The sequence below is a fragment of the Cherax quadricarinatus genome, chromosome 64 (genome assembly GCF_038502225.1).
Source record: "Cherax quadricarinatus isolate ZL_2023a chromosome 64, ASM3850222v1, whole genome shotgun sequence".
In the NCBI taxonomy this organism is placed as follows: domain Eukaryota; kingdom Metazoa; phylum Arthropoda; class Malacostraca; order Decapoda; family Parastacidae; genus Cherax; species Cherax quadricarinatus.
In genome coordinates, this window is record NC_091355.1 from 1690515 (window position 1) to 1695923 (window position 5409).

General features: G+C 42.5%; 1 protein-coding gene across 1 annotated transcript in view; it reads left to right on the forward strand.

The window, feature by feature from the left end:
- Nucleotides 1-636, forward strand: part of LOC138854597 (uncharacterized PPE family protein PPE54-like) — an 8565-nt gene extending 7929 nt beyond the window's left edge. The window contains exon 2 of the mRNA XM_070098699.1: nucleotides 1-636. This exon is cut by the window's left edge and continues 514 nt beyond it. The gene's annotated coding sequence lies outside the window, so the exon portion shown is untranslated.
- The last annotated feature ends 4773 nt before the right edge of the window (nucleotides 637-5409 follow it).

Consider the following 5409-nt stretch of genomic DNA (forward strand, 5'->3'; position numbering starts at 1 on the left):
TCCATCTTCCAGAAGGTTAGGATTCAGGGGTTCCTTGAGGGTTCCATATTCCAGAAGATTAGGATTCAGGGTTCCTTGAGGGTTCCATCTTCCAAAAGGTGAGAATTCAGAGGTTCCTTGAGGGTTCCATCTTCCAGAAGGTTAGGATTCAGAGGTTCCTTGAGGGTTCCATCTTCCAGAAGGTGAGAATTCAGAGGTCCCTTGAGGGTTCCAGCTTCCAGAAGGTGAGAATTCAAGGTTTCCATCTTCGATAAGTTGAGAATTCAAGTGTTTCATGAGGGTTCCATCTCCCAGGAGCTGAGGATTCCAGGGTACCATGATGGGTCCAGCTTCCAAATGCTGAGGATTCCACAACTGTACAAGAGGGAAGAAAAACCCCTATTTCTAGAACTGCCACTTTCCAGGAACACATTGACAGGTAGTTAGAGTGCGTCAAGTATCTAGTGTGGCACTGTCGCGAGAGGGAAGAAAGTGCCACTCGAAATCCTTCAGAGGAGGCACTTCCAGCGGAGAAGATGTGAGGCTACACTTGGCACTGATCTGAGAGATAGAACCGATTGGGAGAAACAGTCTGTTTTGAGAGAGAGGGAGAGAGAGAAAGAGTGTGAGCGAGAGAGAGAGAGAGAGAGAGAGAGAGAGATAAAGAAGAAAAGTGCTGCTAGTGCCAATATTTAGGTGTGCGAAACGTCGTAGGCATGTTACTGTTGCGCTGGGTAAACGTCGTTGCTACGACGTAGGAACGTAGTTATTACGTTTTATATATGACGTCGTTACGGCGACGAACACTCTTATAGTTTAGAAACGCAATTCTGACGTCGTGTTGCGTCGTACGAATGTCGCTATTACGACGTAAGAGCATGATCGTTATGTCATCCGTGCGTCACTTTTCGCCGTCCGGACGCTGCTTCGGACGTACGCACCTTACGACCACCGTGGAGTCGCCCCGACCGCTGAGGGACTGATTCCCTGACAGTCCCCGTGGACATGTGCCAAAAAAAATTGGGATATGAAATATCGCGACTGAGAACGCAACTCATTACCCCACACCTAAACTGGCTTTGTATTATTGTTTATCATGGGGGAGGGAGCTATTGTTTTTTTAAGTTCTTCACACAATAATCTTGTTGTATCCTCCTAACATTGCTGTGTTATGGTTCTCATTGTTTCTCGTTTGTTATATTCGTTCGACTTTTGTTTTCAAGATTTTTTTTCTTTTTTATGCGTATTTGTATGACGGCTTGTGAGTACTCACATGTTGGTGGTCCCCTGCATAAAAGGTATGGGCTCTCACCATCTTTAGGCGCCTGTAGCGTAGTGTAACAGAGTTTGCGACTGGCCCACACAACACCCACGCTTCAGAACTTCGGGGGAGAAAAGAAAAAAGCAAAACAAATCGCCAGTTTTAGCTCCTCATTTAGTTGTATGACATTAGTCGAATAATATATATATATATATATATATATATATATATATATATATATATATATATATATATATATATATATATATATATATATATATATATATATATATATATATATATATATATATATATATATATATATATATATATATATATATATATATTATTTTTTCGGTGCTCTTCTTCAAGAGCCGAAATCTGTAGCCGAGGTTTCTCTAACGAGTGTGTGTGTTTGTGTGTCTTGACGTGCCCCCAATCTCAGGTGTTTGCCGCGGTAGTGACACCCGCCCTCTTGTGCAGGGGAGGTGTTGTCTCTGCAATAATATGTGAGCAATAAGTGCAAGTGACTCCAGCCAACACCTGCCTTGGCAGCTTTTTGGGGAGAATTTAACTCGATCGACTTCGGTCACAAAATGAAACGGGGTTATTACCCTCCGTAGATTTTGCCACGAAACACGAGATGGTAATGATTTCCATCCGTAGACTTAATCAAGATTAAATCCAAAATACTAGTTTAAATATGTATAGGCTCGGATTTAGGTTCTTGCGGACCAGGTGTTCTTATTCAGCCTACTGTAGAGGCTAACACACTCGCCTCCCCAAATTGCTGCGGCAACGTTGTGCTGGACGTTTATATACATGGATTATTAGCAATAGGATGTATATATAAATATATTCATGACGCAAAAAATATTCCTCCTTAAAGAGGAAATAATTATGAAATGAATAAACAATTATATAACATAGTTATTAAGTTATTAAGGTGTACCACGGCACACTTAGCATTGTGTCAGGGAACCTGGTAGAACATAAAGCCGGGTTCCCTATGTTTATTCATCAAGCTGCCTAAATATTGTTGTGTGAGACTAAGCCGTGAGTCGTATGTGCATTGTATAAACCTCAGCTCCTCGCCCCGCGTCAGCTCCCCAAGCTCAACCCCACACAAGCTCACCAACCTTAACTCCAGACGTCACTGATTGGTGGATTCAGATTTTCCGCTGGACCGGCGCCCCCCAACCGGCATCCTCGGCGCTCTCAACAGGCTCGTGATTGGCTAGTTTCTTTGCTTGAAATTGTGAGTTGACCAATCACGCAATGTTTTCAGAGGGATGGACGGAGACTTGGCGGGGTTACGCTTGCAAGCTGAAAAAAAAAACACTTGCCGAGGGGGTAAAGAAGGAGCAGCTTCGCGAACATGGGGAAGCTCGGTTTTCTAGCTTCCTGGGGGAGTGTTCTTATATATACTAAACGTTAAGGTAAGACATGGTTATACAGTATGTTATTATACCTGAAGGAAAGAAATAAATATGTCTTGTCCACAAACTGTACGGCAGTGTTTTATTTTCCTTCCTTCCTTCCTTCCTTCCTTCTTACCGTCCTTCCTTCCTTCGTGCCATTGAAAGGTTGGGCTGATACATTATTTAGAAAATTTGTAAGGAAAAAATGTTGGAGTGCATATAATGAATTCAATAAATAGAAGATAAATTTCTATATCTTGTAACTTATTTATCCGTTATCATAAGCCGTAGTAATTCTATAGGCAATAGAAGAGTCTGTATTACAACCTAGGCTTTCAAATGGCCTGTTAACCCAGGTGTAATGGGAGCAAATAAACACAGTAGAAAAAGTTTAGACTTATATTATCCTTCACCAAATTTAGAACAGCAATATGTACACTATGTACAGTAATAAATATAGTGCACGTCACGGTAAGCAAGGCAGAAATAGAAGCCACAAGAAAGCAGACCGTGCTTCAACCAGCTCTAGAATGGGAATGACAAGGGCAGACAGGAGAGCGGTATCCACATAACCTCTGCGATTGTCAATCCCACCTTCTTATTGGCTAGAACCTGGTCACTAGTTGAACGATGGGGCCCCATCATCAACTCTTAGCAACCTGGTTCGCTGGTTGGGGGAGATAGCCTGTAAATGAGGGTGTGTCCATGCGCCGAATAAAGGTTACGTACTCTTTGCATGCCACACCCCCACCCCCGAGAAGGCTCAGGATTAGGCTGCCACCTCCCAGTGGTAACCGTGCCGCCATGGCACAAAATAATGGGACCGCCTATCCTCTCCACCATCCAACTCTTAGATAGAGCTCAGCTTTCCTAGTGCCTGAAAGCCAAACCCTAAACTCAGAGTGAGACAGCAGTCAGATAAGCCAACATAGGTCCAAGATACAAGCGGACGGTAGCCCGTATCCCCTCACTAAAAAAAAACCCCCACATCAGGGGATAAAAAAAAGAGCTTGAAAGGGGGGTTACCACAAATACATCCTAACCTAAATAAAATATTAAACTAGACTCTTGACAAAGAGTCTGCCAACACATTTTCTTTGCCGGCAATGTAACGAATTTTGAAGTTATAGGGCTGCAGCCTGAGCGTCCAACGCATAAGCCTTGTGTTGTGATTCTTCATGGCTTGGAGATAGACTAACGGGTTGTGATCACTGTAGACTGTGACCACCTGCGATGTCTGGCCCACATAAACATCGAAATGCTCCAAAGCCATTACCAGCGCGAGGGCTTCTTTTTCAATGGTAGAGTAAGCTCTCTGATGTGGCTGGAACTTAGCTGAAAAGTATGCTACAGGCTGCAACTCCTTGTTCCTGATTTGTAATAGTACCGCCCCAACCCCAGACTCACAAGCATCAACCTGTAATGAAAAAGGTTTGGAGAAGTCTGGAGACAGGAGAATGGGTGCAGAGCACAATAATCTTTTTGCTTTATTAAAAGCAGTGTTACAATCTGACGTCCAATTAAAGGGAACTTTATGACTGGTAAGAGAGGTAAGAGGGGCTACAATATCTGAGAAATTCTTACAGAATCTTCTGTAAAATCCTATCATGCCTAGGAAACGTTGAAGAGATTTCCTATCATGAGGAACTGGATAATCTTTAATCGAAAGAACTTTAGCAAGTTTAGGTGCAACATTACCACTACCTACTTCATGGCCTAGAAAAGTGATAGTGGCCTGGCCAAAGGAAGATTTAGATAAATTAACTGTTAATTGGGAATTCTTAAAGGTCTCAAACAGAGCTTTAAGTCTAAGTAGGTGTTGATCCCAAGTATCAGACACCACAACAATATCATCTAGGTATGCTGCCGTGCCTTCAAGTCCTTTAATAGCCTGATGGATAAGTTTCTGGAATGAAGAGGGGGAATTTTTCATTCCGAAGGGGGTAACTGTATACTGATAATGACCTCCTGGAATTACGAAGGCAGAGATTTCCTTCGCCTTATCTGTCAAAGGTACCTGATAGTAACCTTTAAGGAGATCTAATTTGGACACAAAAGTAGCCTTACCCACAAAGTCAATTACGTCATCCAGACGAGGAAGAGGGTAAGCATCTGTAATTGTGACCTCGTTCACTTTACGGTAGTCTGTGCACATACGAAACCCTCCATCAGCCTTCTTTACTAGGATGCACGGTGAAGCCCATGGACTAGATGACTCCTCCACTAAACCATGTTCTAACAAGAAGTCTACTTCCTGCTGAAGTAACCTTTGCTTTTCAGGATTAGCTCTGTAGGGGGAGAGTTTAATTGGTTTAGATTTTCCCACATCTACATCATGGTAACCTAACGTACATTTTTTCGGCACATCCGAAAAAATATTAGGATATGACTGTAGAAGCTCAGTTAAATTGGTTGCTTGTATTTCAGATAATCCATCCATTAACGGGCTAGGATCCTTGAGGAGGACAGAATTTGAAAGTTTAGTATTAATTTCAGAGATAGAGTGCAAAGAGTCAGAGTCGTCCTCAGAGGTAGAGGACAGAGTCATTACTGGGACTTTATCTGGTGTATGAAAGGCCTTGATTTGATTTATGTGGTAAGTTTTTGTTTTTGAGGTCTTATCAATGGGAGCTACCACATAATTTAAATCAGATAATCTACTTACTATCTGCATAGGTCCCGTAAATCTAGCTTTCAAGGTGTGGCCAGGTATAGGTTCCTGCACCAACACCTTGTCTCCTGGATGGA